Source organism: Chenopodium album, chromosome 1 (assembly GCF_948465745.1).
Source record: "Chenopodium album chromosome 1, dcCheAlbu1.1, whole genome shotgun sequence".
NCBI lineage: Eukaryota > Viridiplantae > Streptophyta > Magnoliopsida > Caryophyllales > Amaranthaceae > Chenopodium > Chenopodium album.
In genome coordinates, this window is record NC_137834.1 from 57,089,836 (window position 1) to 57,115,982 (window position 26,147).

The 26,147-nt window shown below is 33.5% G+C and overlaps 1 pseudogene across 1 annotated transcript; it reads left to right on the plus strand.

Annotated features, from left to right (window-relative positions):
• The first annotated feature begins 9,378 nt into the window (after positions 1 to 9,378).
• On the plus strand, positions 9,379 to 25,326 carry LOC145556373 (telomerase reverse transcriptase-like; annotated as a pseudogene). The gene is made up of 12 exons (XR_014091847.1): positions 9,379 to 9,905; positions 10,918 to 10,995; positions 12,364 to 12,429; positions 12,527 to 12,698; positions 15,111 to 15,574; positions 15,806 to 15,923; positions 16,019 to 16,163; positions 18,840 to 18,981; positions 19,963 to 21,232; positions 21,710 to 22,260; positions 24,278 to 24,550; positions 24,887 to 25,326. The product of XR_014091847.1 is annotated as a telomerase reverse transcriptase-like (transcript).
• The last annotated feature ends 821 nt before the right edge of the window (positions 25,327 to 26,147 follow it).

Below are 26,147 nucleotides of genomic sequence, written 5' to 3' on the forward strand. Positions count from 1 at the left end.
TTCGTCACATTCCTGACTTAAAACGCAACTTAATATCTCTTGGTACCCTAGACTCTCTTGGTTACAAGTTTTCGGGTGAAGGTGGAGTTTTGAAGGTCACAAAAGGTGCCTTAGTTGCCTTGAAGGCCAATAAGCATGGCAGTTTGTATGTCTTGCAAGGACATACAGTAACAGGTGCAGCAGCCGTATCATCTGCACTATCCGATTCTCAACTCACTCAATTGTGGCATATGCGCCTTGGTCACATGAGTGAGAAAGGATTGGAGATCCTGAGCAAACGTGGACATCTTGGCTCTCCTGGCACGAGTAAGCTGCAATTCTGTGAGCATTGTGTTTATGGAAAGCAGAAGAAAGTAAGTTTCTCTACTACTACTCACAAAACTAAAGATATTCTTGATTATGTCCACTCTGATTTGTGGGGACCTAGTAGGGTCACCTCTTATTCTGGAAAACGTTATTTCATGTCTATCATTGATGATTTCTCCCGTAAAGTCTGGGTTTATTTCTTAAGGCAGAAAAATGAAGCCTTCTTCATTTTTAAGAAGTGGAAAGCTCTTGTTGAGAACCAGACTGGGAAGAAAGTCAAAAAGCTCAGGACTGATCGTGGTTTGGAGTTCTGCGAAGATGAATTTCAAGAGTTTTATGCTCAAGTCGGAATTGCTAGACACAAGACATTGCTTGGGAAGCCGCAACAAAATGGAGTTGCCGAGCGTATGAATCGAACTCTTCTAGAAAGAGCTCGATGTATGATCTCTAATGCTGGATTGTGGCATCGCCGAGATTTGTGGACGGAAGCAGTATCCACGGCAGCATATATTGCCAACCGTTCTCCACACTCTTCCATTGACTTCAAAGTTCCAGAGGAGATATATTCAGGTACAACTGTTGATTACTCTCCTCTTAGAGTATTTGGTTGTACTGCTTATGCTCATATTAATGATGGCAAATTAGCTCCTAGAGCTGTTAAATGCATTTTCATTGGGCTATTCTTCTGAATCTAAGGGATATAGATTATGGAATCTCGAGTCTAAGAAAGTCATTCTTAGCCGAGATGTTACTTTCAATGAAAATGCTATGATTAAATCATCTAGTTTGAAGTCCTCTAGTGGAGAACATGAAGATAGTGAGAAGGTGGAGTTTGAGATTAGTAGCCCTTCTCACACTACTGAAGATGATTCTTCATCAAGTCCACAATCTAGCCATGATGGTGATACTCCATCTACCAGTGATTCAAGCCAGCCACAAAGCCCACAACAACAACAACCTGATGATTACAATCTTACAAGAGATCGTTCGAAGAGGCCAATCAAAAAGTCATCAAAATACTCGAGTGATGAGTATCTCCTTGCTTATGCATTATCAGTTGGTGAAGAAACTCCAATTGGAGTTGAGCCATCATCTTATTCAGAGGCCATCACAAGTCCCGACTCTTATAAATGGCTTGTGGCGATGAGTGAAGTAATTGAAAGTCTTCACAAGAATGACACTTGGGATTTGGTCAAGCTTCCAAAAGGTCGAAAGGCACTCACTTGCAAATGGATTTACAAGCAAAAGGAAGGAATCCCCGGAGTTGAACCTGCAAGATGGAAGGCACGTCTAGTAGTCAAAGGATGCCATCAAAGATAAGGTATTGACTTTAATGAGATTTTCTCTCCTGTTGTTCGTCATACCTCTATTAGAGTCCTTCTTGCTATGGTTGCTATGTTTGACATGGAGTTAGAACAACTCGATGTCAAAATTGCCTTTCTCCATGGTGAACTTGAAGAGGAGATCTATATGAAGCAACCCGAGGGATTTGTTGCTCCAGGAAAGGAGAATCTTGTTTGTCGCTTGAAGAAATCCTTGTACGGCCTTAAACAAGCTCCCAGACAATGGTATAAGAGATTTGACTCTTTTATGGTTGAACGAGGTTACACACGCAGTCGATATGATCACTGCGTCTATTTTCGGCAGCATAATGGTGTTTACATCTATTTGTTGTTGTACATGGATGATATGCTCATTGCATCTCGTGACAAGTCTCTGATCGACGACTTGAAATCTGATCTCAACAAAGAGTTTGAGATGAAAGACCTTGGAGCAGCAAAGAAGATTCTTGGCATGGAAATACATCGAGATCGACAGGCTGGTAAGTTATTCCTATCTCAGAAAAATTATATCATGAAAATTTTGAATAGGTTTAATATGAACAACTGTAAGCCTGTCTCTACTCCTCTTGCTGCCCATTTTAAGCTATCGTCAGCATGTTGTCCTCAAACTGAGGAAGAAATTGGGGAAATGTCTAGTACTCCGTACGCTAGTGTTGTTGGTAGCCTTATGTATGCTATGGTCTGCACAAGACCCGATTTAGCATATGTTGTGAGCATGGTGAGCAGGTACATGCACAACCCTGGAAAACAGCATTGGAATGTTGTTAAGTGGATATTTCGCTACCTAAAAGGTACTGTGGATCTAGGGTTGGTATATGATAGAACCCTAACACCTTCTACTGATGTTGTTGGGTTCGTTGACTCTGACTATGGTGGTGATCTCGACCGTAGAAGGTCTATCTCCAGTTATATCTTCACTCTGTGTTCTGGTGCAATAAGCTGGAAAACTTCTTTACAATACAAAGCGGCTCTCTCTACAACTGAAGCCGAGTATGTTGCTGCAACTGAAGGTATAAAGGAGGCTACATGGTTGCGAGGTCTTGTCATGGATCTTGGTGTCTCACAAGGAGTTACTAATGTGTTTTCTGATAGCCAAAGTGATATCTTTCTCACCAAGAATGATGCTTATCACAACAAGACCAAGCATATCTCAGTCAAAATTCACTATGTCAGAGATACAATTGCAGAAGGAGAAATTGATGTGAAGAAGATTCACACTTCTGAAAATCCTGTAGACATGCTCACAAAGCCACTTCCTACCACTAAGTTCAATCATTGTCTGGACTTAGTAGGTTTCCATTCTATCTAAGGCCTTCGGGGCCCATACGACGAGCCCATGAAATTTGGTCCAAAGTGGAGATTGTTAGATGTGGCCCAAAATTTCATATGGACCAAGTTTTAAAGAAGCCCAATACAATTCTTTTTGCTTCTAGAGTATGTCAAATATTCTACAATTATGTTGATTATTCTAGAAAAATGGTCAACTCTCTAGAAGCAATATTATCATGCAAGCAAATCTAGAGAATTCTTCATACATCTTGAGGCATCCATTTCCACCGACCTAACCAACTATAAATAGTTGGAGTTTGGCTCATATTGAGGTATCCAACCAATATACATTCAACCTCCATACAAATTTACTCACCCACAAAATTACTCATCCATTTACACTAGTCTCCCTAGTTAATCTCCTCCTTGTAATTTATTCCACTATTTCCTTTTCTTTTATTTTGAGAGTTTAATTGTAAGAGTTGTATCTCAATACCCTATTTATTGGGGTAACTTTGTACTCTAATTTTATTATAGTGGAATTTTTTGGTGCTCGTCGTCGTGGGTTTTTTACCTTTATTTAGAGGGTTTTTCCCACGTTAAATACCGTGTCTCCTTTTATTGCTTATCTTACATTTTACCTTTAATTTCTCGTTCTATTTTACATTTCCGCTGCGTGCTCATACCCTAACAAAAATAAATCCAGACATTAATACTAGTTAATATTCAAGAAATGAAAAATCAAGACACATTCACAATTATCATCACGAAATCACAAATCATAACAACTGCTGGAACTTTTTATATTAAAAATTTTATCGACAAATCATATAATTAAACACAAGATTCAACTACAACAAAATTAATACTTCAGAAGTTAATATACAAGAAATGAAAAATCAAGAAACATTTACAATTATCATCACAAATTAACAAATCATAATTGTTGGAACTTTTATCGACAAATTCACAAATCATAATTTAATCGAAAAATTATATAATTAAACACAAGATTCAACTAAAATCAACAAAACTAAAGCCTTAATTGCGAAAATTTGGGGTTGATTAATACGAAATAATATCACGAAAAACAGAGTATTGCAGGAAAAAAACACTTAAATATTGAAATTACCGAGTGAGAACGTGAGTTGAAAAATTTAATCGACAAATTATATAATTAAACACAAGATTCAACTAAAATCAACAAAACTAAAGCCTTAATTGCGAAAATTTGGGGTTAATTAATACGAAATAATATCACGAAAAACAGAGTATTGCAGGAAAAAAACACATAAATATTGAAATTACCGAGTGAGAATGTGAGTTGATTCGACCCATCAAGATGATATATGTTAAGTATATCATCATCTTTAGCAGCAATCGGGTACATTTGAGACACATTAATCAACTTCCCAAAAATGGGTTTCTTGCAGTGATATTTCATCATCTCCGTAGACTTGAAGAACATAACTGCGACAGCTTTAGAGTCCGTATTTCGTACTGTAATCTCGAAACCTCTTTCGGTAATATCCAGCCTTCCCATAGCTTTGGGGTTGAACTCATGGTCACACAAACACATTGCAGATTGCTTAAGACTTAATGCTGGACTTAGTTCAAACTCTATTAGTTTTTCAGGGTTTTTATGAGATGCCATTTTTAGTTAAAGAAAGAAGAATGAAGAATGAAGAATGAAGAATGTTGATATTTTTCAGGTGAAGATAGTTAGATAGAGAGTAACAGAAAACTGAAGTTGAGAAGGGATTATATAGTTTGAAGTTCTGTTGCATAACTTGCATTAACCGCCTAATTATTAAAAAACTGAAGAAATAACAAGATACGACTTAAAACTAGAGTGAGAAATTCTCTAGAGTGAGAAAGTATTTTTTTTTTTTTAGACAAAGGGCAACTCAAAACAAAACAAACTAAAACGAACTTGTAATTGGTTCTTTTGTCTTTGTATTGTTCGATTACGATCTCTTATGTAAGTGTCGTATGACTTATTATTAATGAATTTTATCTCCCCCCTTCAAAAAAAAAAAAATAAAAAAAATTAACTGACGTCTCCTGTAATGCCCCGTATTTTTAATATATTTTATAAATTATTTATTTAATTATAAAATATATTTTGGGTCAAACCATTTTAATTATTGGATTATAGATAAAGCAAGTATTTATATTTGGGTCAACAAGTATTTAATCCAAATGTAGTCCATCTTTCTTATGAACCCAATCATCCTATTTTTACTTTTGGGTCACTTATTTCATCATTTAAAGTCCATTATTTTTATGAAGCCCAAACCTACCCTAACCTACTCTACACTATAAATACTCTATTTATCCCCAAAAATTTCCCACACAAAAATGTTAGTCTTATTTTCTTCTCTTTTGTTTTAATAATTGTGTAATTATAATAATTGATTTATGGATTTTGATTTTATTATCTGAAATTAATTTAATTAGTATCAAATTTTATTGTTGATGATTAAACTTTATAATTTCAGGAGGGTTCTTGATTTATGAATAATTGAAGGATTATGATGTATTATGGTTTAGATTTTTTATTAAAGTGTTTTTAGGCTAAATTACAGCAAGTTTTAATTAAAATAAAGTGCTGGAATTTTTAGTAGAGTATTTAAAACTAAGTTTCTTTAAGAAATTTCAATTACCCATTAATTGGGACTTATGTATGATGTTTTAAATATAATTTCATCTTATCTTAATTAAGTTATGAGGGGTTTTATAATAGTATATATTGCTGGAAATTTGTTTAGAATGGATTTTAATACTCTACTATGATTTTAATGTGTAGAAGATTTTGAAGTAAGCGATTTTTATTAGTCGTGTCGATTTTAATATCGTACTCAAGGTAAGTTCGCGTACTTAGCATATTTTGGTGATGTAGTATCATGCTAGGCTTGATTTAAATCAATTACAAGTAGTATCATGCTAAGGTCTATGTTTGGAAGTGTGAATTATTGGTGTTGGTGATTGAATTATGAAGCATGGTTTATTTGTGATGGTTTATAGATTCGAAAATTATATTTTGACATGATTTTATGGACTACACTTTTATTAATGGCATGTTAGAATGCATGTTTAATTAAACTACATGTTTAATTTGGCTTGGAATATTGAAAAGGAATTTTATTATGGTTCATATAATTTTTTATTGATGCTTTAAGCATGGGAAATGAGCTATATAAGTATCTATGTACACGAGGAGTAAATTGTATGCTGGTGCCTTTGTGCACTTAAGGTGTTTTTAACACCGAGGGATAGGATTTTGGCGCTTTTGCATTTAAGGTGTCTTTGACACTGAGGTAGAATTAAAAAGGGTTCAACATTAAATAGTATGTGGTCACTAAATATTCAAGAATTAATATGATATGTTTATTTGGTTGAATAACTATTGTTGATTGAATTATTATGCTTTGAGAGTCATCACAAGTTTAATAATATGTAAATAACGTAAAGTGAAAGAGATTACGCACCAAAACTCTTGGAACGTATATACCTTGAGTATGAACGTATGGGGGGAGTTATGGGGTTTTATATTTAACCATAACTTCTAATGGAGTACAGGACCCTGTACATTCCTTTTTATTTATTATTATGCGCTGGAATTCCACCACCTATGTGTGGTTTTGTGCTGGCACGGTTAGCTCCCGTGTCAGTTAACCTCAATTTATTTGGGGGAGGTAGAGTTGGAAACCCGTTCGATGCGTGATCAACGCTTAATAAATTATTTAGTGGTCTAGTTGAAAACTCTTGTTGAATGTTGTGTGTGCTTGTAAATAGGTGCATTGAGGTAAGTGCGTGTGTTGTTAGGAGAAAGCATGTTAGTGTGTCATTTACGCTTATGTACTCAACTTTGCTGATATTGTGTCTTTGATAATTGCCTTAGCCGTATTCACGGTGGCGGTAATGTCTTAGAATTTCCTATTTTATATTTTAAAAAGAGCAAAACAGGTATTTTAAAGAAAATGAATTTCTAGGGTGTTGCATCTTACACAACCTAGTGCGTAATAAAACTTTATTAACAAATTTACACACAATAATGTGTAAACTATCAAGCTATCTAACAAACTCACACTACTATCAGTGTAAGATCCACCCTTAGTAATAAACTTACACATCTTAGTGTGTAAGACAATCAAACATATCAATTAAATCAGTGCAAAACTGACAAAAAAAACTTTAAAATGCCAAAATTAAAGAAAAAACGCGTAATTCTACCGCACTCTATCCCCCTTAAAGAAAACGAGTTACGCCCCCTAATTCCACTTAATTCAACTATAGAATTATCTTATTCTGTTTCTCATTCCATCCAACATGGGATTTTTTTTGTAGACAATCAATAAATAAAATGAAAAAATATATGGTTGGAAAATGGCTTTTCAGATGTCATAATGAATAAAACTTCACTGATTTATGTACTCCGTAGCATTATCTCAATCGCTTTTTTTTTTTTTTTTTTTATTTTTTTATAACTTTATTTGTTTTCTCCATTTTTATTTTAATTACTATGCTAATCAATTACATTAATACTCCGTAGCAAACAATTTGATTCAATCAAATACTTTTGTAAATACTCAATACAAACAGTTGACTTTAGAAAAAAAAATTAATACTTGTACTTTGTAGAAGTACGTAGCACAAATAAGTGAAGTAGTAGACCTTCAATTGAAGGTCAATTAAGGTCATACTTAGGCCCCGTTCTTTAGAGCTGCTCTGCTCTGCTGAAATCTGCTCTGCTTTGCTCTGCTCTGCTGAAATCTGCCCTGCTCTGCTCTGCTCTGCCATGCTCTGCTCTGCTTAAAATTAATACTTAATATTGAATTATTTTAATAATAATGTATATTTAATAATAATAATAAATAATTAATACTTAATGATAATAATAAATAATATTTAATAATAATAATAAATAAATAATATTTAATAATAATAAATATTTAATAATAATAATAAATATTTAATAATAATAATATATAATTAATATTTAATAATAATATAAATTAATATTTAATAATAATATAAATTAATATTTAATAATAATAATAATTAATATTTAATAATAATAATATTAATAATAATATAATTAATATTTAATAATAATAATATTAATAATAATAATATAATTAATATTTAATAATATTAATATTATTAATAATAATTAATATTTAATAATTAAATTTAATGATTATAATAATAGTAGTAGTAGTAGGTAGTAGTTATAATAATAATAATAATAATAATAATAATAATAATAATAATAATAATAATAATAATAATAATAATAATAATAATAATAATAATAATAATAATAATAATAATAATAATAATATTTAATATTTAATGACAATAAAAAATCATTACTATTATTATTATAGTATTAGTAGTAGTAGTAGTAGTAGTAATAATAATAATTGTAATAATAATAATAATAATAATAATAATAATAATAATAATAATAATAATAATAATAATAATAATAATAATAGTAATAATAATAATATTAGTAATAATAATGATAATAATAATAATAATAATAATGATAATAATAATAATAATAATAATAATAATAATAATAATAATAATAATAATAATAATAATAATAACGAAATCTGCTCTGCTCTGCTCTGCTCGGCTCTGCTTCAATCTGCTCTGCTCTGCTCTGCTTTGCTGAAATCTGTTCTGCTCTGCTTTGCTCTGCTCTACTCTGCTGAAATCTGCTCTGCTCTGCCCAGAAGCTCAAAAGAACAGGGTCTTACTCATATACCTAAAGGTAAATCATAATATTTCTGTATAATCATTCCTTGTTGCGAGTACCAATAATCTTATCAATCCCTTACTCATTATACCAAAAATAATCAATTTCATCTATACCATTTTTTTACTAATCCTCTTGTAAAGGTATGATGCACTTTGCTATTCAAAACCATGATTTTGTCAAGCTTTCTCATGATTAGATTGGTTAAGCTCCTATTCAAAAAAAAAAAAAAAAAAAGATTGGTTAAGCTCAATAGTTTCCTTTACAACTCATACTTTTAGTCATTGTTCAAAATGACTACTGAAAAATGTCTTATACCTTACTAAGGTCTAATGATAATGCTTTATTCATCACTTTATCAATTTTTCGCAAACTCATATATTTCCATACACTTTGGGACATATTTTCTTTCACCAAGGGTAGCGCGAAATCATCTTTTAAGTTGATAATTGTCAATTTGATCTACACTACACAACATTGAGACAAGTGTATATCGTTTATTTGCTTATTTACTAAGGGTGTGTTCTACTCACCCGATTTTCACTGATTTGAACTTACCTGAACTATTTGAATTTATTAGATCTTATTAAAACTTATTTTAGTTGTAATTTGTATTTAGGTAACCCTTATAAAAAGTTATTAAACTTGAACCGAACTTATATAAACTTATTACACGCTTAAATAAGTTGAAATAAGTTAATCAGAACATAGGCTAGCAAGTCCGTAGGCAAATGTGATGCTTATGGTGCAAGATTACATGAGTGTACGACTTTCTAAGTCTATGGAGTTTTGAATTGTCAGTGGCAATTCATCTTCCAACTCCCAACACCAAAATCAGCTCACCAATTTCTGCAACCCAACAAAAACCCTTCAAATCATGTAAAACATCTCATATTCATACCAAAAAAATGGGAAAGAAGAAGAAAGAAAGAGTTCCAAACGTATTATGGAGACAATTCAGAGATAAAGCAGCTTCACTTTCCAAAACAATTATCTCAATTATCCCCAAACTTTGCAATTGCAATGGAAAGGGTAAATGCATTCGTTGTGTTTTCGGCAATGGTGATGATGATGCTGCAATGTCGTATTTGATTAGACCTGATGATCCAATTGAGTATCGTAGATTGATGACTACTTGCTTTGTTGTTGTTCCTTATAATGCTCCGCCTTTTCCCCCTCTTTCTAGCTTCACTCGACATTGGTCTCAGCTGCAGGTTCTTTGTTTTTAGTTCTGTTTTGTTGGTTAATTTTTCTGGGTTTTGCTTGTTTTGTGGAATTTTTAGCATATTTGTATTACTAATTTGGTTGAATTGTGTGTTAAGTGAAGTGGGATTATCTGAAATGATCATATAGTGAACTCTAACGGAGAAATCATGTAAGCAAAGTAAGGTTTCGGGTCAATAGGTTGGGCGGGTTAGATTTTGGGTTGATTTTGAGTTGTGCTAAAAAATGTATACAAATAATGTAAAACATTAGGTATTTGTATAATATATGTATAATACATGGGTCACATCGGGTTGAACTTGGGTTGTTCGGGTTTGGGTTTCTCTCAAAAACTTCAGGTTCAGGGTAGTTCCAGCTCCTTAGTCATAAGTAGAATAGTAGATGTTAGTTACTTAAAACTCTGAAACTTTTTCATGATGTTCTTTCATTTCACATACAGAGTACTAATTAATAATTACCGTTTTTCGAGCTGTACTGAGGTTTGGATGTCAATTTTCTGAGCTTCTAGCTTAATTTTAACAAAATATTGCATATGAGTGGATTAGTGGTAGTGGTATAAAATGGTTTTGAATTAGGTGCAGAAACCAGCAAAATTATGCCTAGACAAGTAGTAGTATTTTTTGTTTATTGAAAGCAGACAAATTGTAGTATCTGCTAGCTGATTTGTTTTCATACTTTTTTCTGCTACTGAGCAATGTGGGTGTAAATATGCCATGGGATTAAGTGAACTTAATTTGTATAGGTGATTCTGAGGATATATTACCTTAGACAAATTGAGAAAAAAAATTGTGCTGCCCGTCATCACCACACTAGTTTCTCATAGTTTAAGTTTCTGCTATTGTTTGCTGTGTTTTTTTTTTTTTTTTTCCTTTTTTTTCCGGTTGTTTCCATGTTTGAAACTTTGAATAAAAAATTATTGTATGAATTCGCATGTATTGGTTTTTAGTGCAAACTAATTTTATTTTCTTGCTAGATAAAATTGTACCTATTTTGTGCTTTTAGATTGTTGAGAAGACCATTCAAGCATTATTCAATAAGGCAACTGCACCATCTAATGTCTTATGCCATGGTTATCAGAAGGTATCCTTAATTTTATGATAAATAATCATGTTATCTTTCTCATCTGCATGTTTGAAAGGTCTAGCATGAAATTATCAATTGTTTATTGTATTTAAGAGATGAAATTCCATTATATTATAGTGAGGGGCACTTATCTACCAAACGAAATTACAAAGAAGAAAACAAATCTCTATCATGCATTACTTTAGTAACGTTCATGCCATGAAAAGACCATTGCCCCATGTCGGCATGCTTAAAGAGGCACTAAGAATGATGGAGAAGACACTTGATGATGAATGTATCGTGACACAATTCATTCATCTTCCACCTCCCTAACCTTGTATACCCCACCTCTAGATGGCCAAGAGAGTATATGGAACCCATTGAATCCAACCAAAATATAATAATTATTAGCCTTTACCATAGAAAAGCCTTTGTCTCCAAATGCAAAATTAAGTGGATTATTATTGTACTCGTACAAAGTTACATGGCTACCAACTCAATATTTCATGTTGATTATTAGAGTTACATGGGATTAGGTGTATTTTGACCAATTCATACCCAACCAATTCATTTAAACTTTTAAGGTCTTGGTTTTTTGGTCATTAAGCCAAGACTATGTGGTTGTGTGGCTATTGGATGAAGTTAGGTAGAGGGGTTTGGCTTACAAGTTTGTTGCAAGGAAGGTACATAGTGGTTGTGTCATGGGTTGGTAGAGTACTTTGTGGATTGGCGAACATTGTTCTATACAGTAGGTAAGTCCTGTGCTGTGTACACATCAATTATAATGGAATCTGGTTGGGTTGGAGACAGAATCAAGACACAAGCATGGAATGTGTGACTGGCCTTTGTGACAAGGGGAGGGGTGTTAGGTTCTTAAGTAATTGTCAACAGATGATATAAGAAACTCACGAGTCTGGGTAACAGGGTAATGAGGATGTCTAAATTCTAAAATAGTGACGGACACTTTTTTCTAGGGTTCATGCGATCGTTGCCACGCCTAATATAAAGCAATTTACAAAATATTTATTTCGCTATTAGGTCTATTGTTGTTCCTGCTTTTATGTTGTAGGCCCTGTTCTCTTCACCTTGTTCAAATAAAATTCAGTATAAATAATATTGGACCTTTGATTAAGTAAATAAAAGTTCAATTAATCAGTAAAAATTAGTAACTTTGATGAACAAATATAATAGAGAATCATTAAAAATAAGTTTTAATCAGTAAAAATAATTTCGGTTCTGCAATTATAAGATGAAGAGAACAGTGCCTTATTTTGATTTGCATGAGTAGGAGAAAAGAAGTTGCTTTATTAGATAATTTCAGCATTTAAAGTTAGATGGCTCCTAGCAGTGACAAATTCTAATGCTGTATTGAACTCATTGTCACAGTTTAAACTGAACAGCACCATTGTAAAGGTTCTAACTAGCTGGACATGGGAACTAGCCTTAGAAAGGGTATGTTTTCACACTTTTGGCTATTCAACTGATGAAATAATTATGAGTTTCTGCTAAATATTTGCCTCCATTTACTTCAAATTTATATTCTGCACAGGTTGGGGATAGTATCATGATTCATCTACTTATGCACACATTGATATTTATGTCTATCACGTGCAATGCACACCAACAAGTAGCGGGTCCTCTTGTCAGTCAGCTGGTTGCAAGGCTTCCCATGCGCATACCCCTAGATGACTCTGGATCTTCCATGCATGAAACTGATGCAAGTAGGTAAAACCATTGTGATGTTAAGCTCTACATTGTTTAATTCTTCTCTGCCTCTACTTTTGGAATGTTGAAGGTTATATCTCCAGATAGTAACTTTACTACTGACCTACTGTAAGCATTGTACAAGTAAAGGAGAAAGGCTTTCCTGTGCATTCTTTGCCCACTTCCTTTAGTTGTTTTCACTCATTACCTTTCACTTACGTTTTCTTTCTATTCATTCCAGCTTATGTTTTCTTAATCTATCCACTTTCTTACACTTTAACCAACATACTCTCTCTCTCTCTCTCTCTCTCTCTCTCTCTCGCGTTTATAGCCTCTAACTTTTTTAAACTTTTGATTCACATTCAACATCTATCTATTAATAAATGAGCCGAAAAGACGTGTGTGACTTGTTTTTGGATGGAGGGGGCTTTATTGTGACTTGTGAGAAAGATTTAGAGGGCGTCTAGTTCACTACAAAAAATGGAATAATCAGGAAAGTAAAGATAAGGAAGATCCATATATTCCAGCTTGTTTGGTTAGGCAAGAGAAATGGGTCTAAATTCCTCTTGGTTGTGTTTAGTAGAAGATTGAACAACAAAACCCTCCACTTCTTTTTCCTGTCTTGTAATATAGCTCCTTTTCCATTGATAGAAGAATGAATGCCCTCTTCCTGAACCAACCTAGTCAACACCACTACCTCTTACACCATGTGACCATAGTAGCCATTCATCTACCACCTATCATCTCGCGATCACTAAAGGAACGCTATTGCTCCACCCCCACAAGAAATCTACTTTTGGTGGCCATCTAGAGCTTTAATGGTGGATTTCAACCATTTGAAGTCATTTTGCATTTTTTTTTTTTGCTACCTTCTATTCTTTCTATCACGCTTTAGTTTGTGTTATTATGGTGGTTTTTGATGTGGTGGTTGTGGAATGGGGATGATTCCTACCTTGAATGGGGTTTTTGGTGGGAGTGGTCGGTGGTGTTAGCCACGTTAGGGTTGTTGTGGTGGTTGAAAGTCTTGGGGGTTTTTGGTCTTTGGGGTATGTTGTAGTGGTTGGTTTTTTTTTTTTTTTTTTTTTTTTTTTTTTTTTTTTTTTTTTTTTTTTTTTGAATAGATGTTGTAGTGGTTGTTGGTTTTTGAGTAAGTGGATCAGGTTGGTGGGTTAAGTTTTTTAGGTAGGGGTAGGGGTAGGGGTCATGGTGGTAGCGAACGGAGGTATAAAGGGAAGTGTTTAATGCTAGACTTATGGAGGATGATAAGGTCTGCACTAGTGGTGGTTGCCAATGGCTAGAGATGACCTGATGAAGATTTGTTGATGGATTAGCAGTAGAGTAGAAGGTTCGGTAATCGATTGTTATGGTGTGGAGGAGTTTAAGTCCCAAATGGTAGGTGGGAATCAAGATGAGGGGAAATGGGTGAGCTCCAAATTGATTAAAGAGGTGTGTTTTTTTTCTTTTTTTTTTCAAGAATTATCAAGCTGAAGTATGTTCTAGGAAATTAAGAGTTTCAGTTGCCTTTTCCTTTGATTGATTTACCACAACAAACAATCCCTTTTGTCCAACTTTTTATACCATTTCCTTTATGTAATTACTATTATCTATATTTTTGACAGCTTAATAAGAAAATTTGCTAATAATGCTGAAGCTATTCATATATTGCCGTTTTAATAGTCACTCTATTGAATTGTTTTCTTAAGTTATTTTTATTTATTTTTTTCCCCGTAATCTATTATGGAGTAACAAGTTTACTTCTGTACTTTAGAAAAAGTTAAATGTTGATATTATAAAAATATGGGTTACACCCAATATATCGAAACTCAACATGGCAAATCTAACAAAATCCCACATAATAATTTCTTTTCGTATATACTAGCCAAAAAGTATGATCAAAGTTACAAAGTTTGACTGTGACAGTGAAACGAGAAATTGAGCTAAGGAGTAAGTATATTGCATTTATAACAATCATTACATGATTGCCGCCAATATGCATGCTGATAGCTACATATGACTTCAGCACATATTCAAAGGCTGTAGTGTGATTCTCCTGCCACCTTGAATCTAACCTCTCTTTAGCTATGTTACTCGGACTCTTCATTTCGTACCCGTGTCGGACCCTCGACACTCGGACATGGGTATGACACTTGGACACTTCACTCTTAGTTCAAAATCATGGAATTTTTTCAAAAAATAGCCGAGTCAGACGCTTGGACACGTATCCGTGTCGGACATGGGGTACCCGGGTCCAAGTAACATAGCTCTTTAAATGGGAACTTTAAATATGCAGGCAAACCTGCTAGATGATGTACTCATACACTCATAAACATGCTTAAGTGTTGGATGAAAGTATTTGCATTTTCAATTCAAACTGAATATCTATTTTGAGCTAGTATTTATAGACATGTGCTTTTGATGGCTACATTTAGGATACAAGCGAAAGCGAGGAAGAGGCAATGGAAAGATTTCGAAGTCTGAAGAACCTGCCAGCAAGGTGCCTTGTAGAGCTGGTCAGGAGAATTCATTTGGCTCAGTTGACTCTGAAATAGTTGTCTGTCAAGGCAAAAATTCTCCCAAAGTGAGCCCTATGATCTCTGAGAAATGTTTACTTGGACAACATGCTACTGAAGAGCAACCCATTGAGAGGCTCAAAGTGGAGCCAAGGAAGCGTTTGAGATTGCCAAGTTGGCAACGCCGAAAGAGACGCAAGAAATTGGCATTACAAGACTGCTGTACTCAGGATCCTTCCAGGAAAAATTTGAACGACGTGGGTGATTTTCACAAGAATTGCCAGCATGGTTGGGTCAACAATAAAGGCCAGAGTCTGGTGGTGCCTACTTCAGTTGAAAATAAAGATAATCAAAATGGTGCTGATCTCTATATGGAACAATCGGTAAGCATAGGAACAATCGTAAGTGAAACTTCTTTGGTTTCATTTTATCTTATTTCTTGCGTAAGCATATGAATACTTTTTTATGCTTGAAAGTTGGTATATAAATTCTTTTGTTGCTCATTTTGGCCAGACACATGCTCTGTCCTGTAAAACTTTGTCATACTTTGTCCAACTTTGCAAAAATTTGTACAACTTAATCAATTTACTGTTTACTTTGTATTTGAGATGCAGCTGTGCCCCTGTTGCTCAGTGTTTCAATCACTGTCAAGAGTCCCTAAAGATGCTGAAATTACTAGGAAGTTTATGTTCTACAATGTGAAGTATTCATCATCTCTTTTCCTAAAAAAGCGTATCCTTTATTAAAATTTGTAGGCTGCAACTTTTTCTGTTGTCTTTGTGTGCCTGTTTTTTCCTCTGTTCTATAGTTATTTCTTAATCTCTTAGATATCCTATACTCCTTTAAACCTGGTTTTGCAGGTGTAAGTGATCTTCTACTACATATATTTGGTTTGCCAAATACAAGCTCAAGAAATTTACCAGCATCATGCTTCCATAAACGTGGGCTTTGTTCACAAGGGTCTATTTGCTTGTAAGAGTATCATTCTGTTGTTATACCTATCTGTTGTTTTAATCACATGACACTTGCATTTGGAATTTGTAAAAGCAACCAAGGTTTCAGTATTGAGAAACTTAATGACCCGTGCTTAATTCTTTAAATTGCATTGTTGATGTCTCAATAATATTAACATGGTAAAAATTTGAGATGATTATTGATAACCTCATGTAACACGTTCATTGTTATTTTAATGAAGAAATTTTGGAATGGAATTTCATGAAAATGGAGAAAATAAAGTTGGTTTGGCTACTTCCCATGGCTATTTATTCTTTTCCAGTCCCCCTTAGAGTGTGAGGATCGATGTGGGGATAGTTATAGAGCTCTTTTCTGCTTATGTTGGCTGTGTGGAAGCCCTAACAAAGTTTTTAAATATTAAATAAAGAAAAGGGATGTTCCTATTTCTTATTCTACTTATAATAAGAAGAGGCATGGCAAAAGTAACTAATAATATTTCAATTTCAAAATTTTTTTTTCCCTTTCCCAGATATTGCTTATTATATTCTAGGAAGTAATATTTGTTGACACTTCAGCTTATAAATGGAACATGATGGCATTCTCTTAATTTGTGCTGTGTGGATTAATGAAAGATTAATGAGTTTATTAGTCATATGCCACCTTTATCAGATTGAATATTTTGCTCTAAAGCTAGGATTAGTGGACAACTACTTTAGGCTGCCAACAAATGTAGTTAGTAGTTACCCTGATTTTTTTGACTACTACAGGAAGAAGATTGGGGAGGAAGGGTTGGTGGTGGAATTAAAAACCAAAAACCCATCAGTAATTTAAATAAATACTAGTCAAGGTCTTTTTTTTCTCCTGCCAAATAATGGCTTAAAAAACCTTTACCAAGCAATCCTTTTTCTATAACTCATGAGACACTACTGACTATTCTTTATATTTAAGTGTATACTGTATATTCCTGAATATTATTATTATGTTCTTTTAGATAATATGCTAATCTGTATGTTGCTACCGGAATCACACTATAATTGCCAAAATATCATAATTTTACAAAACTTTCCTAACACCACAAATTTCTCTAGTTTCCGTGGTCAAAGCTCTTGATGAACGGGAGCTAAAAATCCAGACCATATTGAACAAATTTCTTAGACTGAGCATAGAAAAACTTGGGTTTAAAGCAATTTTTATTAGTTCGTTCAAACTGGGAGGAGCTTTTCAGCTTGGCCTATATCTTTCAATGCGAGTAATTGATCTGTGTGCTTCTCTTGTCATTGTTTTGTATTCTCCTGTTCTTTAGAAACGACTGAGGCCAACCACTACATAGGAATAGGAAGTGAGCAAAGATGGCATATCTTTGTAAGCGGAGTTAATTTTTAATGTGGCTTTTTGTTTCCCTATAGTGGCCATAGCTTCCATTTAGCTTTCTGTGTACTGTAATGACCTATTTGGCTTTCCTATGGATGTTTGCTCATATTGTTTTTCTGGTGTTCGTATTCTAAGATGGGATATACTTTTCTTAGTTTCATTTTTTATGCTACCTCCGTTTCACATTATTAGCAACATTTGCTAAATATAGATGTTTCATATTATTTGCAGCAAATGTTTTCTCTCCTTTTTAATTTGTCTATTCTCTCTATATCTCTCCGCATCACATGCATCTCGTTATTCCTCTCTCCATTTAACTCTCACAAACAAATTTTTCCTAGGAGTCTGTACAACCCTCCAAGGCTCCAAAGTTACAAATAATAAGAAATGGAAGTAGTATTTTGAAATTATATGAGTGATAGCTTGTCCTCTTTTTTTGGTCTTTCCAAAAGATATTTTGTTTTCCTATTATTGCTAAAAATTCATTTCATTTCAGATGTCAAACTCCTTAAGATAGTCTTGTTCCAACATTCTCCACCTCTTGCAGTGTTGCCTCTTTTGACTATATGGTGTAAGTGGTGTGATACATCAGATTATTTTTTATTATTATTATTTTTTTAATACATCAGTCTTGTTTCAAAATTATCCTCTTTAACGGTTTATGTTGCAAGAGGCAAAGGACGTTCAGTTTGACATTTCATAACTTCAAAAGGCATGGAAGCGGCATGTAGCAGATTTCTGTGGAATTACCTGACTAGAAGAATTTCCATTTGGCTGAAAATTTTAGTCTTCTACCATGACTGTGTACCGGTAAAATCGATGTGTCATCTGATAATTTCTGTGACCATCTCCTTTTTAACTGGGAAGACGTTTTGATGGAGATATTGAATATAGCTCAATGACGAGGTCAAAAATTGATTAAGCTCTTGGTACCTGGAGAAATTATTCATCATTCAATTGACTGGAAAAGATGTTAGCTTAAACCAGTTCCTTGAATTTCTTCTTTAATGCTAATGAAGAGGACTGTTTGACCCTTCTAAATTTACTTGCAGCAACTCTACTCTGTTCCTAGCTCTTTATCCCTTCGTGGAAACCTTTCAATGTGTGATGTTAGATTAAGTGCAAATCTCTGTTGGCTCAGTAATCTGAAGGTTGTTTATGAAGGAAGATGACTAGCTTTACATCAGAAGCATGCAAAATATTCTGTAGCTGTGCAAGTTCTTTAGCATGAATTATTATTTTATTTGGTTAAGAGCCACTGCTCAGATATATTAAAATTTAATAATGATTTTAACACATGGCTATTTATAATGAATTTTCCAGATACCATTCTCTCGTGAAGTTGCTTAAGGTCTTTCTTCGCAGAGCGAAGAAATGCCACCATATAAGGTTATTGGAGAAGCACTGTCCTTCTCAACCTCTTTTTCAGCTTGATAGAGATGGAGATGTTGGTTCCAGTCTTGAGGTGAATTATCTTTTATCTCATATAAATGTACCTACTTTCTCTTTTGAGAGTTATACCAAAGCATGTTTCCAAACATTAATAATGTACCTTTCTATCACTTTTGCATACATGTCTATATACTTTAAACATTACATGTAAATATTTATTCATATCAAATTGATAAACGCAGCCGTAAGGGCTCTAACAAGAGTCTGATTGAAACATTAAGTATTAATTGAACATGTATAACATTGATTTGCTTAATATCATCATGAATAATCCTCCCTCCATTATATTATGTTCTATTCAGTTACTATAGATATGCAATTTATGAAATTATTGAAGAATGTGAGTGGGTGTAAGATTAAGTAGGATAAAGTAAGAGAGTGAAATGTAAAAAGGTGGATTTGTATAAGAAAATGATGAATAAAGTACGAGTGTGTGGAAAGGTATAATTATTGTGTGGTTGAAGGGGTAAGATGGTAAAAGGGATAAGCCAAAAATAGAATGAAGCAAAGTGAGTGGTTCAAAAAATAAAAATAAATACAGAGTACCATTTTAGGAAATATATCTAATGCTTATACCTAGCTTTATATATATATATGTATATTTAATTTGAGAATTTTATGTTTTTCCTAATCAGTGGGGTCATGTATTTGAGATTAGAGGTCATGAGTTCAAATCCTCATACTTGCATCTTAGCTTAGCTTCTTTTTTTTTTCTTTTTTTTTTTTTTTTTTTTTTTTTATCAAGTACAATGATGTGGAAAATGTCAAAACAGGTACTGTGTTGCCAAGTCTTTTGAAAATCTGCACCTTTTAAAAAATAAGGGTTGGCCAGGACAGGAATGTTCTTAGATTCTGATCCTATACAGGAATGTCTATACTGAATACTTTTCTACTTCAATTCTGTAATGTATGCTAGCAAGAGATTTGGATTGTTTTTGTAAATATTGTAAATTTGGTGTGTAGATTGTTAGTCTAACAATTGATCTTTTTTCAGCCTAGAAAAATGGAATCAGAGAAATCAAATTCTAAACAAGACGTGTTTCAAGGAACTGACCAGTTGCCCAAGAGGCTTACTTGTACCGAAACAAGGGGTCACAGGAGAACAACTGAAGTCATTCAGCGTCAATTCGGTCTCAGCCGGCCATATTGCTTAAAGGATGAAGTCGTATCATATATTTGGGCTGTTTGTCGGAATATAGTCCCACCTGATCTTTTAGGATTACCATTAAGCCGCAGAATCTTGCGAAGAAACATCTCTAAATTTATTAAGCTGCGGAGGTTTGAGAAATTTTCATTAAAGCAATGTTTGCATAAGCTAGAAGTGTCAAAATTTCCATTCCTATCAAATATTGAGGCTTTCAAGTGCTCTAATGCCTTTGTCTTTAAGCCTACAAGCGATCAAATTTCTGTGGTATCGTCAAATTCACAAAACATTGGCCATTGTCCTTTAAAACAGATGGTTCTGGAACGATGGATCTTTTGGTTCTTTTCTCATATTGTGGTACCCCTTGTACAGGACAATTTTTACGTCACGGAAAGTGAGCAGGGTAAACAGAACTTGTATTATTATAGGAAATCAATTTGGCAGAAGTTGAGTAACAGAGTTATCACATCACTGAAGGATCAGACTTACCGTTCCTTGAATAATGCATCTGTAGCAGAAATATTAAGCAAGAGGTCATTTGGTTTCTCAAAGGTTAGGCTTTGCCCAAAAGAAAATGGAGCAAGACCAATAGCGAATCTGAAAGCAGCATCCAGATTTTGCATTAAAAGATCTCTTTCACATGCTCAATTGCGCAAAAAGAAGAGAATAAAAAGAACTCATAACAGAAATGCCCCCTTTTTGAAGTCTGTAAATACTGTTCTGCGCAATTTGCAAGTCATATTCAAGGATCTGAAGGTGAACGAACCGGAAAGGTGGGGCTCCACTGTTTTTTCTTATAATGACATCCATAGGAAATTATGTTCATTTCTGAGGCATTTGAAGGAAGGACAGCCAACTATGCCTATGGTATACATTGTAGTTTCAGATGTACAAAAGGCATTTGATACTGTCAAGCAGGATAAGCTTCTTTCGGTAATTGATGAAATACAAATGGCGGACAAATATTCCCTGCAGAAGTCCTGTGAGATCTTCTGCAGGAAAAAGTGCCTGTGGATTTCTGAAAATCGAAAAGTTGATGATTGAAGGTAACAATAGTGGATTGACAGAAGACATTCCTCCTGTCCATCAAAGGACTTGCCAGACTGTTGTTGTGAATCAGGTAAATAAGTTTGTAAAGTAGCCATTAAAATGGTGTTCGTATTTGAATTGATCTCAGATGCACAGGTGACTGGTATTTCTGACTTTAAACCTAAGCACATCATAAAATTCAACACCTAGATAAACATTAGTGAAGGAGAGGGTTTTTGAAGAACGCTTGTTAAGAATGATCAGTTAAGCCACATATGATGTGTCGTTAACTGAAAGTGAACTGATTATGATAGATGTGTCGAATGTGCATTTCCCAAAATTTGTATTTGTGTACAGAATAAAAAAAAGTGTTTTTGAATTAGTTTCTATGAACATGTCCTTGAAACCAGGGTTTTGTGTGTCATTTATAGTCTAATTTCTGCTTGACCATTCTGCTTTAAACGGAACCTTCAATTGAAGATGCTTCCGTCAGGAAAGCAGTTTTGTTTTGTGCAACTTTACAAGACACGATGAAACTGATTAATGTGTAACATGTTATTGACTGCAGGAGCAAGGCATGACTGTAAGAAGGGAAGAACTTATGTATAATTTGAAGGAGCATCTGAAGAACAATGTGCTCAAATTAGGTCAATATTATTTTTTGCAAACTGTTGGCATCCCTCAGGGGAGTGTTTTATCAAGTCTGCTTTGTACACTGTACTATGGACATATGGAGAGGAATGTTATCTTTCCCTATCTTTCCCTATCTGGTCAAGACATGCCAATTCATGTTGACAATGGTTCAGCTGCTCTTGTAGCTACTTCAGCTGTATCTTTTTCCTCTCCCAAGTATCTCTTACTCAGGTTTGTTGATGACTTTTTGTTGGTATCAACATCCAAAAAACAGGCTAGTAGCTTCTTCTCCAGGTTGCGAAGAGGATTTCATGCCTACAACTGTTACATGAATCAGGAGAAATTCTGCATGAATTTTGATTATGGCGGTACACATAAAGTTGATTCAAAGAGGCTTTTAGTAGGCAGTGATGGTGTCTCATTTATGCAATGGAGTGGCTTGCTTATCAATAGCTGCACTTTAGAGGTTCAGGCAGACTACAGTAGGTAATTCCTAGACTGGCCTTTTTTGTTGTTTCAAGTCATTCTATTTTGTACTCCCTCCGTTTAATAATGTTAGTCCCATATGGAATCAATCACATAAAATAAGAAAACAAATATATTTGGAATCTAACATTAAAGTACAACATAATTAATAATTAGTTTACTTTATTTAACTTTTTTGATTTTTTTTATTAGGAAAGCACAAGTCATAATTGTATAATTTAAGGTAAAATTTTCCTTACTTAGAGTCATGTCATCAATCCATAATCAATTAATTCCAAAAACAATCAAGTTATAAATGAATTATATTCAATATGGGTAGATCTTTTTGAAACGCCCAAAATAGTATATGGGACTAATATTATGAAACGGAGGGAGTATGTGTTTTTGTTTTTCATACAACTAAAGATCATGTAGCTAGAAAATGATACTGATTTTCGGGGATTGTGTTGTCTACTTGACTATAAGGCCTCGTACTCTTCACCTTATTTTTGCTGAACTGAAATTAGTTTTACCGAAACAAAATTATATTTGCTGAACTTAAATTATTTTTACTGAACTGAAATTTATTTTACTGAACTGAAATTATTTTACTGATTTTCAATTATAATTCTTCTTTAAGAAAACTGAATTTTACTAAATTGAACTTATTTTTACTGAACTGAAATTATTTTTACTGAACAGAACTTAATTTTACTGAATTGAACTTATTTTTACTAAACTGAAATTATTTTTACTAAATATTATTTTTTTAAGGTGAAGAGAATTAGGGCCTAAATAATTTTCTTGTGAACTATTTTGAGTCATGAATCTCGGGATGTCTCCATTTATGAACGACAATGACTGGAATTACAAGTGTGCTTACCACATTTCTGGGAGGTCAGAATGTGTGAACTGGTATTGGGTACTATTCCATTAAGGAGCAGCTAGCAAGTTAATGATATAAACGTTGCTAAATTGTTAGTAATACTAGAAGGTACATTAGATCTACTTGTATCAGTTTGCTTGAGACATGTGCTTTATGTACTTTTTCTATTCCATATATCTATCCACTTGATAAACTTTTTTTCTTTTCTTTTTTTTTTTTTCTTTTTTTTTTTTTTTTTTTCACATTAAGGAATTTAAATGCAACATTTTCAGTTTCAAATATAGACAGTAATATTAGTCAGAAGTTTCCAATGCAATAACTAGATAGTCCATATGTGTGCCTAATCTGTAAAGACACTTGTTAATCAATGTTAGGAATTAGGAGTAACTATTACATCAATGAATCTTTGCTTTAACATAAGACTATCAAATATAAGTCTAGTCATTTCATGGTATATGAAAGTGACAAGTATAAGGACAGGCTAGAGCCATCATGTGAAACCTTTGTTCACATTATACAAATGCTTCCCTAACTCTGAAGAGAAACAGACTATATAGTATGTACCAAATTGATAATTATACAATCAAATGTTCATAATTCCCCTTTTCCCGTGATTTTATATTGGTTGTAATAATATTTCGTGTACCGCAAGTAAAGGCAGTAGCTAGGAAGGAAATACTTTTTAATATTTATCCTTTTCCCCCTAAAATTCTCAATTTTCTGTGAGCAGAAAAACGGATGCTTTCTCCGATGTGTTATTAAGCTATTAACTAATTATGTTCTTTAACTTTTCATCTTTATGAAAATAAGTTTCGGTGCCAATTAGTTCAAAAGCTACAATGTTCAATAAACAACTAAAAATAAGTTCCAAGTAGTGTTTTTAGGTGAAAAGAATGAAACCTATGTTGTAGACAGCCCTGAACTTTGATGTTATGTACTCAAGCTTAATTGGTTTTTTTGCAACCTGGTCTAATAATTTGATTTAGTAAATGGTTAAAAAATACCCTTTTAATTTGTTGCGGTTTGCTGTGAGGTCATCATTGCTAATGTGAAATCATTTTGAACGTACTATCATTGAACTTGTTGTAATCTGCCATGCAGTGAATTCCTCAATAGTGACGTGAAATGTTGTTAAATCTTATCTTGGAGCAGGTACCTAAATGATCATATGAGTTCGACGCTGACTGTGAGCTGGCAGCATAGACCAGGACGTCAATTAAAGGCCAAGTTGCGTGCTTATATGCGGCCTAAATGTCATCCTATATTCTATGATACAAGTATAAACTCACCAGCTACCATCAGGCTAAATGTGTACCAAGCTTTTGTGGTGTGCGCGATGAAGTTCCATTGTTACGTCCGTGAATTGTCATTCTGGTGCAAGCTTCAGCCAGGTTCCTGCCTCTCTAGTATAGAAGGGTCAATTAGGTACGCCTAAAAAATTAAACTTTATCTTCCTATATTTCACTTTCCTTTTTGAAAGAGTTCCTATTGAAAATCCATTGTCATGCCATACAGAAAATAAAGGCAGTGCTCAAAAGTGCTTTCTGTTGCTGTAAAGTCATCTCTTTTCAATTTCTTTTCGCATTGGTCTAAATTCAACTGCGGAATATGGATAATAACCCTGCTTTAACTCCATGTACGGAATAAATCTGAATTTTTATTTAATCATATAGCCGACTCCACTTATGGGATTAAGGCTCTGATATATTGATTGATGAGATACAAGGTATGAACTATTTTGTTGAACCTTTTGATTGTCAGATATATGTACAGACTAATGAAGCGAAGGATGTATAAAGTTAATTACGAGCCTGACTGCAATCAAGTACTTAAAGTAGCAAAACAAGAAGTTATATGGCTTGGATTGACAGCTTATATTCGGGTGCTGAGCAAGAAAAAATCACGGCATATATTTTTGCTACGCCTCTTAAGAGCCAAGTTGGCGGCAATTTTAAATGTTCGGATATCATCAGGACTGAAGTATGCTGTTGATGATTCTCATTCATCCTTTCTGTGGAAGATTAAGTACTAGTGACAGGAAGTTTCTTTCAAAATTGTCTTTAAAGACACCTTTAAGGCTGTACTTCAGGTCGGCATGTCCAACAATCCCTATCTATTTTTTGGCTCTTTTGCCAATATTTTAGCATATCCTAGTCAAATGGTCCAAACTATTGTCTGAAATTAAACCCTATATATTGAAATCACCATTGTGTCAAAAACAAAAAAAAAAAAAAAAGAAATCACCATGATGCGCAAAATGGCGAAAGTGACTGGCCTATTTATAACCTCTATTATATCTGTGGCCCTGTGGGAACATGCCCTAGTTCAGAGAATATATTCAGACAATTTATTTGAATAAATTATCAAAATCTCCCCCCTCTTTTTTTTTTTTTTACACCAATTATTGAAATTTTTACAACAGGAAGAAAATCTCTCTTTATTTTTTTTTTTCTTTTTTCTTCTAATAAATGAAATCATTACAATAAGAAAATCATTCCTTTTTTAAAAAAAATTGGGGAGTTGCCGAATTTTTGACAAATACGCACCTTTGCTGTCTTATAGTACCTTTGTGTACTTAAGTGACCTTTCCATCGACTCGATAATTAGAATGACACAAATTCTTAAATGAACTTGGTTCACACTAATTTATTGTGAACCACTAATATTAGAGAAACTAGGGTTGTTTTATTAATTCAAAAAAAAAGTTATTATAATAAAAATAAGGTCACTATGTTGAAATAAAAGTCATTTTGGTAATATATAGGCTATAAGAGGTTAACTTTTTCAATGAAATACTTCATATACTGGTCAATAGGAATAATAAAGGTCACTATGTTAAAATTAGAGTCATAACGCCGTATTCATGTTTACAATAATATTAACCGTTGTACAAGTTTTAATAAAGTTTACTATGTTAAAAATAAGGGTCACTATATGTTTAATATAATGTTAGTTGTGTGTATAAATTTCGGGTTCACAGTACTGTGAACCAGGTTCACGCAAGTCTTTCTGTTAGTTTTTG